The following is a 13,855-nucleotide window of genomic DNA, read 5'->3' on the forward strand; positions in this document are numbered from 1 at the left end:
AGACTCTCAACCGCTGAGCCACCCAGACATCCCACCCTGTTTATTTTTGAAAATACATTATTTATTGGTAAGAAGTAATTACAGAGCACCTTTTAAGCTGAGTATTGTTTCTTGAATTGAAGGCACTAAAGACGAAAATTGCCAAGTATTTTAAGAACTAGATTTGGTGTGTGTGACTTGAACTAAGAACTGGAAAAACATTCTGACTTTCACATTCTTTTATAGGTGCTGAGGAAGAACTGCTTTGACGTGAATGTATAACAGAATTAATGTTACGGTTTTACATTTTTCGGAGCTGTTCTCAGTCTGCTCTTGGAATTTTTTTATTGTAATACTGTCATTAGATAGCTTGTTGGATGCACTTTATACATGAAACTGAATCATCTTAACATGGATTTATTTCCTTTTTGACGATAAACTGTCAAATAAGAGCTTAGGATTTAGCTAGCAAATACAATCGAGGTTGGGATTTTAACAACTATTAATATATTCTAATTTTAAAATGTGACTGAAAGAGCTTGAAGCACAAATTTACTGAGGATATATGTGAGTGCATTTTATGGTGTCATCCTTGCAGTGGCTGCTGCAAGAGCTGTAACAGATTTCACACTTGACCCAGATCTCTGGGAAGTGATAGGAGCCTGTAGAACAGGGTAATACATCTCTTAAATCTGTCGCATAGAGGGGCTTATCAATGAATGTTACTGATGCTCAAAGAGGGATGTCTCTGAATGAATGTGAAAGGAGCCTTGAGGTTTGTTTGATTCCCTTCTCCCCCTCTAGAACCAGCAGGAACCATTCTTGATCACGGTGACACCAGTTTGCTTTTTCTTTCCTGCTGACAGCACCATTGTCCCTACTGTGGTGGCAGTTGTCTGGGATTGGTGATTGCTGGGTTTGGGGATAGACTCTACTCCCTGGATATCTTGGGTATATCCTTTTTGTATCCCCTGGACTTGTCTCCCAGCGCTCTTACATTCTGCCAGTAACGAGAATCAAGACTTGGTAGTTAACCTAAATTGAATAATAACTCTGCTCCAAAATGAAAAAATACTTTAATGTAATCTCCAGGAAAAGGAACATAAACCTTGAAGAAAGCATCCTTTATCTATTAGAACCTATTCAGGTTATTTTGGTCAAATCAATGTTTAGGGGTTAAATGTATAGATTCAGAAGACAACCATTTCTAAGTACAACGGCAAAGGAATGTTTTTCTTTTTCTTTTTAATTTTTTCTTTCTTTTTTACTTGAAGTATAGTTGACCCACAATGTTACATCTGTTTGATGTGCAGGACACATGCAGTGATTCAACAGTTCTCTGCCTTGTGCTATATTCACCACAAGGGTTGCCACCATCTGTCATCATACGAGGCTGTACAGTACCATTGATTGTATTCCCTGTGACGTACCTTTCATCCCTGTGACTTGTTTATTGTTCTGGAACCTGTATCTCACACTCACCTTCACACATTTTGCCCATCCACCTACCTCCCTCCCCATTTCCCCTCTGGCAACCATCACAGTTGTTCTCAGTATTTACAGGTCTAATTCTGCTTTGTGTTTGTTTATTCATTTTGTTTTTCAGATTCCACTTATGAGTGAAATCATATAGTATTTGTCTTTCTCAGTCTGACTTGTTTCACTTAGCATAGTGCCCTCTAGGTCCATCAACATTGTACCAAATGGCACTCTCATTTCTTTTTTTTTTTTATTATTATTTAAAGATTTTATTTATTCATAAGAGATGGGGGTTGGAGGGGGGGCAGAGGGAGAAGCAGGCTCCATGCAGGGAGCCTGATGCGGGACTCAATCCCAGGATTCCAGGATCACGCCCTGGGTCGAGGGCAGGCACTAAACTGCTGAGCCACCCAGGAATCCCCTCTCTTTTTTATGGCTGTGTAATATTCCACTGTATGTACATGCATATATTTTTACACACACACCCACACCACATCTTCCTTATTTCTTTGTCTATGGATGATGGATGTGCAGGTTGCTTCCATATCTTTGCTATTGTAAATAATGCTACAATAAACATAGAGGTGCATATATCTTTTCAAACTCGTATTTTCATTTTCTTTGGGTACATATCCAGTATTGGAATTGCTGGATCATATATTCTATTTTTTTAAAAAAGATTTTATTTATTTATTTATGAGAGACGCAGAAAGAGTTAGAGGCAGAGACACAGGCAGAGGGAGAAGCAGGCTCTATGCAGGGAGCCTGATGCGGGACCTGATCCCGGGACTTCAGAATCATGCCGTGGGCCAAAAGCAGGCGCCAAACCGCTGAGCCACCCAGGGATCCCCTATTTTTAATTTTTTGAGGAACGTCCATACTGTTTTCTGCAGGGGCTACACCAATTTACATTCCCACCAGTAATGGGAATTTCCTCCAAAAGAGGAGGAGTCTTTTTTCTTTTGGTAATGTGATACTTTTAGGAATTTCCAAAATAACAGTGTTGGGGTTTTTTGAAGGCTAAGCAATAAGCATTTTTTTTTTCCCAAATAAAAGCTTTGGATTAAGGGCTTTATTTTTATTTATTTATTTTTATTTTTATCTTTTAAAGATTTTATCTATTTATTTTTGAGAGACAGAGAGAGACAGAGGCAGAGACACAGGCAAAGGGAGAAGCAGGCTCCATGCAGGGAGACCGATGTGGGACTCCAGGATCATGCCCCAGGCCGAAGGCAGGCATCAAACTGCTGAGCCACCCAGGGATCCCAAGGGCTTTATTTTAAAGTGGTCAGAAAACAAATGTTATTCTTATTATATTTATGAATAGGATTACTAAGTTTTGTTGTTTTATGCCCCAAAAGTAATTTTTAAATAATGTCAATTTTTTTGTGTACCTATTACACACCTCATTTAACATAACCCTGTGCAATGCTGTTTTTTTGTAATTAGATTGTTTTCAGAATAATTTTACTAAGAATATATAGGCATATATAAGAATATATATGCATATATAATATATAGGCATATAAGACTGTGGCCATTGTCTTGTTTTGGCTTCCCCAGCACAGACTGAATCAAGGATTCCAACGAAGTCCTTTCTTTGGGATAGGATCCCAGAAAACTCTCCAAGGGGAGTGGGGACGTGAGAGGGTTATGAGTGAGAAAGGATGCTGATTATGAGGCAGGTTACTTCTGTGCTAACTGGAGTTTGATCCCATAGGGGAAATCTGACAGCAGTACGTATAGAACGAATGAGGATTGAGGGGGCTTGGGATATTTTTTAATCAGGAACTTAAGGCTGAGTGAGTGATAGTTTTGAAGTGCTGTGAGGATGGCCAAAATAGGGCCTGTTGTCTAGAGAAAGCCCTCAAAGAGATGTTGGTGCAATTGGAAAGTGCTGCTGGTAAGAACTCTTACAGTGTGCCTCCAGAGGCAGTTAGGGTGTTGTTAATATTTTTCTGTGTGCTCCTCGTGCTATTTTTTAAGTTCTTGGCTAGTTCTCACCTATTATCCTGAGTTGAGTACATTATTGTCACTCTGTTGTGTCCTGGTGGGATATGGGATATTTTTGATATCAAATGTTGAGAAACCATATGCATGGGACAGGGTGGGTTTGTTAGAAGCAGTGGGAGAGCTGGATGTTTAAAATGTAAGCTTAGAGACCTTTGGAAGGAATTGTTTAAGGAAACTAGGTAAAGATCAGCCCGCAATTAAGGATGATTAGAAGTTGTGATTTTTTTTTTTTTTTTTTTTAACGAAAGGCTTTACAAACACTGTAGTTTGGATGTTTGACTAACAACTGTGTGATTAGCACCTAGAAGAATTATGGCCAGAGACAGTTCTGACTTCAGTGAATGTGAAGTAGCTGGAAGAGCTGAGCCGTTGCCAATGTAGAATGCCAGGACTGAATCTCCATGGAGACTCTGCAGTTTCTGTGCAGTTCCGTTTCCAGAAACTCCTCATCCCCAGCTAAATGAAGTTTGTGTAAAAATGTGGAGTCAACTACCTTATGTCATTTATTTATTTATTTTTTTTTAAAGTTTCCATTTATTTAAGTAATTTCTACACCTAACTTGGGGCTTGAACTCATGACCCCAACCAAGATCAAGAGTCACATGCTCTTCCAGCTGAGCCAGCAGGTGCCCCTATGTCATTTATTTCTAATAAGGCCAGATAACAAGTATTAGGTTCTTTTGGGAATTTCAAGATGAATAAGTATATACTAATTTAATTGTTCAAGAGTTGGTAACTTGTGTATCATGTGTACAAAATATTACACAGATATAAATTAGAGAAATTACAGTTTACTATATATGGTGTAAGTGTTCTTTTCCTACCTTTTGAGATTCTTTCCCCATTTTTATTTATTTACTAATTAATTAAAGTAATATATGTATGGGAGGTTTATTGTGGTCTTTTTTTTTCCTTGAGAGAAAGAGAGAAATTGAGAGAGGGGCACACAAGCAGGGACAGCGAGAATATTAAGCAGGCTCCATGCCACCCAGGTGATGCTGTCTACAGACCCTGAGGTCGTGACCTGAGCAGAAATCAAGTTGCTTAACAGACTGAGCCATCCAGGTGCTCACTTTTCCCATATTATTAAAGCCTTGTTCAATACCTTTTGATTTTTCTTTGGAAACAACAATTCAGTCTGTTGTTCTTTTTTTTTTTAAGATTTTATTTATTTATTCATGATAGACATACCGAGGGGGTGTGGGGGAGGCAGAGACACAGGCAGAGGGAGAAGCAGGCTCTATGCCGGGAGCCTGACGCGGACCTCGATCCTGGGACTCCAGGACGGTGCCCTGGGCCAAAGGCAGGCGCTAAACTCCTGGCCACCCAGGGATCCCCCAGTCTGTTGTTCTTAATGGAGGAGAAAAAATAAGTCATATTGCTAACAATGCTGAAGCTTTCAAATGGGATCGAGATTCAGTAATAAAAGCCTTGAAGCAGTGGAAATAATTTTTCTTCGTTTTCTTGAATATCAGTTGGCAGTTCCTAGAACTTATTTGAGAAAGTAGTACTCGTCATCTTTCTTGCCCTTTAATCATGTTCCATGCTATTGAGGTGCTTTTATGATTCTGGGTTCATGATGCATTCATCATTGGTCCATGCAAGCCGCTTTAGTAGGCTTTCTATATTTTTGAAATATGACCCACTAAATAACACTCTATCTCTTCACTTAGAGTTGCTTGTGTTTTTCTTAAAGCTTTTCTTTTATCTTTTTAAAATAGATAGTGCATGTGCTTAATTCAGAACTTAAAGTTATAAAACAGGGGTACCTGGCTGACTCAGTGGAACATGTGACTCAATCGCAGGGTCATGAGTTTGAGCCCTACATGGGCTATAGAGATTACTTAAAAATAAAATCCTTAGGGGATCCCTGGGTGGCGCAGCGGTTTAGTGCCTGCCTTTGGCCCAGGGCGCGATCCTGGAGACCCGGGATCGAGTCCCACATCGGGCTCCCGGTGCATGGAGCCTGCTTCTCCCTCTGCCTGTGTCTCTGCCTCTCTCTCTCTCTCTCTGTCTCTGTGATTATCATAAATAAATAAAAAATAAAATAAAATAAAATAAAATCCTTAAAAAATAAAGATACAGGGATACCGGGGTGGCTTAGTGGTTGAGCATCTGCCTTTGGCTCAAGTCGTGATCCTGGGGTCCTGGGATCGAGTCCCACGGGCTCCCTGCAGGGAATGTGCTTATGCTTCTCCCTCTGCCTGCGTCTCTGCCTCTCTCTCTGTGTCTCTCATGAATAAATAAATAAAATCTTAAAAAAAAATAAAAGAATAAATGGCACAGAGTAAGCTCTCACTTTTCTTTGTCACCTACTTATCTTCTCTTTTCAGAATGAATGGACATAACCTTTTCTATGTCTTACAGAGATTTTCTGTGTATTCACAAACATATATATGTGTGTACAGATGTATGCATGTTTGTATCCTCTCATGCAAAATACAGCAGTTTATTCTCATGATTCTGTTCTTTTTTCACTACTGTTAGATTGCTCAGTGAGCATGGAATGAAACAAAGAAAGCTGAAGGATCCTAATGAGGATGCTTTCAGCTTGCTCTAGATTGAGATATGCTGATAATAATCTCTGAGTAGTCAGTGTCTGCTTGATGCTATGGCCCATGCTAAGACCTGTGCCTCTCTTCTATCCCAAAATAAAGTTTCTAAGATACAAGTGCTCATTATTTTTATTATTTTTATTTATTTTTTATTTTTTTAAGATTTTATTTATTTATTCATGAGAGACAGAGAGAGAGAGAGAGAGGCAGAGACACAGGCAGAGGGAGAAGCAGGCTCCATGCAGGAAGCCCGACGTGGGACTCAGTCCTTGGTCTCCAGAATCACGCCCTGGGCTGAAGGCATCGCTAAACTGCTGAGCCACCCAGGCTGCCCTATTTTTATTTTTTTAAAAAAGATTTATGTATTTATTTTAGAGAGAGAGGGAGAGAGCACACATGCCCGAGAGTGAGTAGGGGGAGGGGCAGAAGGAGAGGTTGAGAGAGACTCCTAAGCAGGATAACCCACTAAGCACAGAGCCCTACTTGGGGCTCTATCCCAGGACCCTGAGACCATGACCTGAGGGGAAATCAGTGTTAGAGTTCTGAGGTGCTGTTTTTTTTTTTTTTAAAAAGATGACACAGAAATCGTCAGAGATCCTACTTGCAAGGATGTTTTCTCTTTATCAGTTAGTTTAGACTTGGTTTTACTATAATGACAACCCTCCCTCCCCCTCCTTAATCACAGCAGGTTAAAACAAAAATTTAAATCTCTTTCAAATCCACTGTGGGTCAGCAGGGGCTTCTGCTTATTGTAATTGCTTGGGGACTTAGGCCTATGAGCAACAATCATCTCTGATATTGTTGGTGCCTATGTTAGAGGAAAAAGTGCCTGTGGAGGGTCTTGAATCCATAATTAATGGTTGTTTCCACTCATAACTCTGTGGCCAGAATTAATCACAAGTTCCCACCCAACCACAGAGGAGCAGGAATGTGTCTGTTAGGCAGCAAGCCAGAAATATTTGGTGAGGAACAGCATTAATGGTTACCACATTTAGCCTTTTAGATTGTTCAGTGCATATTTATATACATAGACATCTCTATAAAGAGATGTTTTTACATTAACAAAATAAACACTATAAATACTTTTTGTTACTTTTTTCTACTTGATATAGTATACTGGAATCTTTCATTGTCATAAATATGTGTCTAAATGTATATTTAGAGATATATATGGATGCATATTATTCTAGTGTACGGATGGATATATGTCCCTCTACTGAGGAAAATGTCCATGAATTCATTTACATAAAATTGGGTGGAGAATTTTTTTTTTTTAATTTTTATTTACTTATGATAGTTACAGAGAGAGAGAGGCAGAGACACAGGCAGAGGGAGAAGCAGGCTCCATGCACCGGAAGCCTGATGTGGGATTCGATCCTGGGTCTCCAGGATCGCGCCCTGGGCCAAAGGCAGGCGCCAAACCGCTGCGCCACCCAGGGATCCCCCCAATGGGTGGAGAATTTTAGATTGTAGACCTTCCACAGCCAAGTCATGGATTCTTGTCATGGCCTCTAGGTTGTAAATATAAGCTCTATTTAGAATAACCTCTTTATCCTCTCTGCCCCTCATATAGTACCTTCTTATGGTTTTTATTTTATTTTAATTTTTTTATTTTTCAGATTTTAATTATTGAGAGAGAGAGAGTGAGCATGCATGCACGAGCAGGCAGAGGGGCAGGGGATGGAGAGAACTCCCCACTGAGTAAGGAGCCTGACTCAGGACTGGATCCCAGGACCCTGGGCTCATGACCTGAGCCAAAGGCAGATGCTTAACCCACTGAGCCACCCAGGCACTCTATAGTTTTTATTTTTATTTTTTTCTTGTCCCTGTTACTTTATTAAAATCAGGTAAATACATATGTATTTTTAAAAATTTTAATTCCAGTAGAGTTAACATGCAGTGTTCTACTAGTTTCAGGTGTACAATACAGTGATTGAACAGTTTCATATATTACTCAGAGCTGTACTCTTGGGGTGCTCGGCTGGCTCAGTGGGTAGAACACGCAGCGTTAGATTGTGTGGTTGTGAGTTCAAGGCCATTGTTGGGTGTGTAGCCTAATGAAAAAAATGTTTAAAAAAACCTAAAAGCATAAGTATACTCTCAACCTCCTTCACCTATTTTGCCCCCTTCTCTGCACCCCCGCCATCTCCCCTCTGGTAACCACCTGTTTGTTCTCTATAGTTAAGAGTCAGTTTCTTGGTTTGTATCTTTTTTTCTCTTAGTTTGTTTGGTTTCCTAAATTCCGCATATGAGTAAAATATGGTGTTTGTTTTTCTCTGACTTATTTTGCTTAGCCTTATACTCTAGATCCATCCATGTTGTTGCAAATGGCAAGATTTCATTCTTTTTTGTGGCTGAGTAATATTATTCCATCATTCACATATCATATATTCTTTATCTGTTCATCAGTCAGTGGACACTTAGGCTGCTTCCATCATTTGGCTGTTGTAGATTTTGCTGCAGTAAACACAGGGGTGCATATATCCCTTTGACTTAGTGTTTTATATTCTTTAGGTAGATAGCCAGTAATGTGGTACTTCTGTTTTCAAATTTTTTTTTTTTTTTTAGATTTTATTTATCTGAGAGAGGGGGAGAGATAGAGGGAAGGAGAGAGAAAGAGTGAGTGCACACATGCACAAGAGCAGAAGGAGGGAGAAGCAGACTCCCCACTGAGCCGGGAGCCTGATGTCCACCTGATTCCAGGACCCTGGGATCACGACCTGAGCTGAAGGCAGATGCTTAACCCACTGAGCCACCCAGGTGCCCCTTATAATTTTTAAACTTGATACTTGGATAGGTAAATACAGTTACATGGTTCTGACACAGTATAAAGTGAGCAGTCTTCCACTGGCCCCTCTCTGTGGCTCCTCTCTCTCGGTCTATATTTGTCTACTTCTCCTCACCCTGCCTTTCCCCAGAGGTTTTAGTTTGTTAGGTTTGCCTTGAGTTTTTAAAAATGCAAAAAAATAGATCATTTTAAAAATTACTATTTCAACAAACTTTTTTATGGTGGAATAATTTAAGATTTTAGAAGGCTCCTGTATATGCCTTCCCCATTTCCCTGATGCTACTTTTCATTACCCCAGGACATTTGTCAACACCAAGAAATCACCATTGATGTGAACTATTCACTAAACTCCAGACTTTATTTGGATTTCCCCACATAAACTTTTTTTTTTTTTTTTTCTGTTCCAGGCTACAAGCCAGAATACTATATTGCATTTAATAGATTGTTTTTGAACTAAAAGCATATTCTACACATGGTTCTGCACCTTGCTGGTCTCTACTGACACCACATGTCAGTGATTCTAAAACACAAGAGAATATATTAAGTACTTCAAAGAAAGGAGACATGCTGCCAATTATAACCTAAGTCACAGATCTTAAGCTACAGAATAATTTCAGAGATTTTCAAATGTGAAAAAATATACATCTTAGAATTGATGGAATGTGATATATCTTGGAGATCTTTCAATTTTATTTCGTAGAGACTTTCTCATTCATATTTATAGATGCACAGATTTTCACTTTATAATGCATGTAAGGTCTTTAAGCCCTTATTCATACTCCTTAGGATTGCTTTCAGTCTTTAGCTATAAAAAATAATGCTGTTTTGAATAGCCTGTTACATATGTCATATGAACAGATGTGTATAGAAAGGACTTTTCAAAGTGAATTGCTGAGTTAGAGGTATATCCATTTGTAATTTTGGTAGAAGCTATACCCATTTATAATCCCACCTTCAGTGTATAAGAGAACTTGTTTAAAAGTTCACCAACAGAGTGGGTTACCAAATTTTTGGATTTTTGCCACTCTGAGAGGTGGAAAATTATAGTCTCAATGTAGTTTTTCATTAATGAGCACAGGCTGAATTTCCAAAAACTGGGCATAAATATTCTTCATCCATTTATTTATTGGCTGTTTGCTATTTCCAATTTATATGCATTGCTTTAGGCTCTTTAAACATTAGAAAAAAAAAACATTAGGGAAGTTATTTTGTGTTAGGATTTACAAATGAATTTTCTATTTGTCATTTACTTTTTAATTTCCTTACAGTTGTGGTGGTAATGTGTGCTTACCATGCTAAGTTTATAGGTGAACCTGATGATCTTTTCTCTTAAGGCTTCCTATGTGTTTCTATTTCTCCTGTCTTGGCCCTTAAGCTATTGTTCTCGTGCATTCTGCCTGAAGGAATTTTTTTTTTTTTTTTTTTGGTAACATTATTTAGTGCAGGTCTGCTAGTGATGAACTCTTTCATCTTTTGAATATCTAAAAATATCTTCATTATGTCTTCATTTTTGATAGATTTTTGCTTAGTATAGATTTCAAGGTCGGCATTTTCTTTTTAATTTCAGTACTTTGAAGATGTTGCTGTCTTGTGTTATCATTTTGTGTGTGTGTGTGTGTGTGTTATCATTTAAATTGGTTCCAACAAGAAATCTGATATCCTTTTCTTTGTTTCTCTGAGTATTATGTACTTTTCTCTTTGGCTGCTTCAAGATTTTCTCCTTATCACTGCTTTTGGGCAATTTGCTTACAGTGTAGCTTTTTGTTTCTTGTGCTTAGGATTCATTGAATTTGGATCTGTGGGTTTATAGAGTTCATTGATTTAAAAAGTTTTCAGCCATTATTTTTTAAAATATTTTTTCTGCCTGGGCAGTCTGGGTGCCTCAGCAGTTTAGCGCCGCCTTCAGCCCAGGGCGTGATCCTGGACACCCGGGATCAAGTCCCATATCAGGCTCCCTGCATGAAGCTGGCTTCTCCTTCTGCCTGTGTCTCTGCCTCTCTCTCTCTGTGTCTCTCATGAATAAATAAGTAAAATCTTAAAAAAAATTTTTTTTTCTGCCTGCCCCACTTCCATAATATATAATTACTTGTATATTAGGCCATTTACACTGTCCATAGCTCACTGATCTCTTTTCGTTTGGGAGGAATTTTTTTTTCTCTGTTTCTTTGGGATAGGTTCACTAATGTGCCTTACAGTTCACTAATGTTTTCTTCTATTATTTCCCATTAATTCCATGCAGTGTGTTCCTCATTTTATAGATTATAGTCTTTGTCTTCAGAAAAGCTTGAATTGGGCCTTTTTTTCTTTTTTTAAGATTTTATTTATTCATGAGAGACACAGAGAAAGGTAGAAACACAAGCAGAGGGTGAAGCAGGCTCCCTGTAGGGAGCCTGATGTGGGACTTGATCCCAAAATCCTGGGATCATGCCCTGAGCCAAAGGCAGACGCTCAACCACTGCAGAGACATGGGCAGAGGGAGAAGCAGGCTCCCTGCGGGGAGCCCAGTGTGGGACTCAATTCCAGGACCCCAGGAGCACAACCTGAGCCAAAGGCAGATGTTCAACCACTGAGCCACCCGGGCATCCCTCTTTTTTTCATTTAAAGATTTTATTTATTTTTTGAGAGAGAGAGAGAGGATGAGCACAAACGGGTGGGGGAGAAAGGAGCAGAGGGAGAGGGAGAAGCAGACCTCCTGCTGAGCAGGGAGCCTGACTCAGGGCTCAATCCCTGGACTCCCGGATCATGACCTGAGCCAAAGGCAGACTCTTAACCCACTGAGCCACCCAGGTGCCCCAGGAATTGATTGTTCTGATCATGTTGGTATTTTATCTTACAGCTCTTGTAAATGAGACTATTATTAGCCTTACTGACTACCTTTTTTGAACTCTGTTGAGTAAGTTAGTATAACTAATGATGACCATAGATTTCTTTGTTTGATAAATGAATAGGAATTTGCTTGAGAAGCAAAATGGCCTTTTAAAAACTTAGTTTTGCACTGCTGTAAGAAATTAAAGACACAAAATAAGTGGAAAGACATTCCGTGCTTGTGGATTGGAAGACTTAATATTGTTAAGATGTCCATACTACCCAGAGTGATCTACAGATTTTATACAATGTCTATCAAAATCCCAATGGTATATTTAGCAGAAATAGAAGAAAATTCTAAGATTCCTGTGGAATCTCAAAGGATCTCCGTAAAACAATCTTGAGAAAGATGTAGGTTGGAGGCCTCACACTTCTGATTTCAAAACATATTACAAAGCTACAAAACAGTATGGTACTGTCATAAAGAAAGACATACACCAATGGAACAGACTAGAGCTCAACAGACTAAACCCTTATGTGTACAGTCAAATGATCTTTGACAAAACTGCCAGGGCTACACTATGGTGAAAGGAGAGGCTCTTCAATTAATGGTGTTGGGAAAACTATATCCACATGCAAAAGAATGAAGTTGGATTCTTACCTTACATCATGTACAAAAATTAACCCAAAATGGATTAAAGATTAAATGTAAAACCAGAAAAGAAAACTCTTAGAGGAAAATACAGGGGAAAAATTTCAAGATACTAGATTTGGCAGTGATTTCATGGATATGGCACCAAAAGCACAGCCAAAAAAAAGCAAGAGTAGACAAATGGGAATATATTAGACATAAAAAATTTTGCACATCAAAGGACACTGCAACCTGTGGAATGAGAAAAATGTATGCAAGCCATGTATCTGATAAATTAAGGAGTTGTTTATCCACAGTGTATAAAGAACTTCTGTAAAGAACGACAACTCAACAATAACAACAAAAAAATCCAGAAAAAAAAATCCAACTAAAATATGGGCAAAAGACTTGCACAGACATTTCTCCAAAGAAGACAAAGAGCCAATAAGCTATATTAGAAATAGGCCTTTCGGGTTTCCCTCCTGTGTGTTCTTTATATTCTTACACAGAACTTGTTACTTCTGATACTTCTGGTTACCAAGTATGCGGGGATTTCCCCCATACCAAGCAATTCTGTGACACTAGCTGAATGTCCTATAATTTAATTCTTTTTTTTTTTTTTTTAGGATTTTATTTATTCATTCATGAGAGATACCGAGAGAGAGTGAGAGTGAGGCAGAGACACAGGCAGAGGGAGAAGCAGGCTCCTTGCAGGGAGCCCGATTTGGGACTTGATCCCGGGACTCCAGGATCATGCCCTGGGCCGAAGGCAGGTGCTAAACCCCTGAGTCACCCAGGGATCCCATAATTTAACTTAATTCTGACTCTCTCAACCTGGAGATAGCATCAAATCTCACAGATGAAGTGCTCAGCCCCACATGACTGCCCTCCCCGACTTCAGATACTAATCACAAATCCAAGTTGTTACCTGTACTTTTGATTGATTGTCTGTAAATCAGGTTCTCAGGACTCCTGTTCAGGTATGATTACTTGCTAGAAAGGCTTATAGAATTTAGGTAAACAGCTTACTTACTGTTTACCAGTTTATTGTAAAAAAGAATATGATAGGATACAGATGAATATCCAGATGGAAAAGATAGAGCAAGGTATGTGGGATGGGATAGAGCTTCCATGCCTGCTCTGGACCCACTATTCTCCTAGTACCTCTATTTGTTCACCAACCTAGAATCTCCCTAAAACCCGTACTACTGGGATTTTTATGCAGGCTTCCTCACGTAGGCATGATCAATTTATCAACTCCCATTTCTAGCTCCTTTCCTCTAGAGAATTCAGGGCAGGGCTGAAAATTCTAAGCTTGTAATATAGCTTGCTCTTTCTGGTGACCAGCCCTGATTCAGGGGCCCACCAGCGTCATCTCATAGAACAAAAGACACTCCTATCACCCAGGAAATTTCTAGAAATTCAGAATCAGACCAAATATTAGAAAAAAGATATTCCAAGTGTTCTTAGAACTTAGGAAATTACAAAGGTTTTAGGATTCAGGAACTGGGGGCAGAGACCAATATATATATTTTCTGTCATCTCACACAAGCATATGAAAAAATGCTTAACATCACTACTATTAGAGAAATGTAAATCAAAACC

At 39.1% G+C, this 13,855-nt stretch overlaps 1 protein-coding gene across 19 annotated transcripts in view; it reads left to right on the forward strand.

Moving 5' to 3' along the window:
• The window catches only part of CDC14B (cell division cycle 14B), a 102,644-nt gene that overhangs the window by 10,004 nt on the left and 78,785 nt on the right, over nucleotides 1–13,855 (forward strand). Inside the window, exon 1 of one of the 19 annotated variants that reach the window (XM_072834285.1) lies at nucleotides 2,536–4,097. The exons of the other annotated variants lie outside the window; for them this stretch is intronic. The gene's annotated coding sequence lies outside the window, so the exon portion shown is untranslated. Of the gene's footprint in view, nucleotides 1–2,535; nucleotides 4,098–13,855 lie in introns of those variants that run through there. 19 annotated transcript variants of the gene reach the window in all.

This window comes from Canis lupus, chromosome 1 (genome assembly GCF_048164855.1).
Source record: "Canis lupus baileyi chromosome 1, mCanLup2.hap1, whole genome shotgun sequence".
Lineage (NCBI taxonomy): Eukaryota > Metazoa > Chordata > Mammalia > Carnivora > Canidae > Canis > Canis lupus.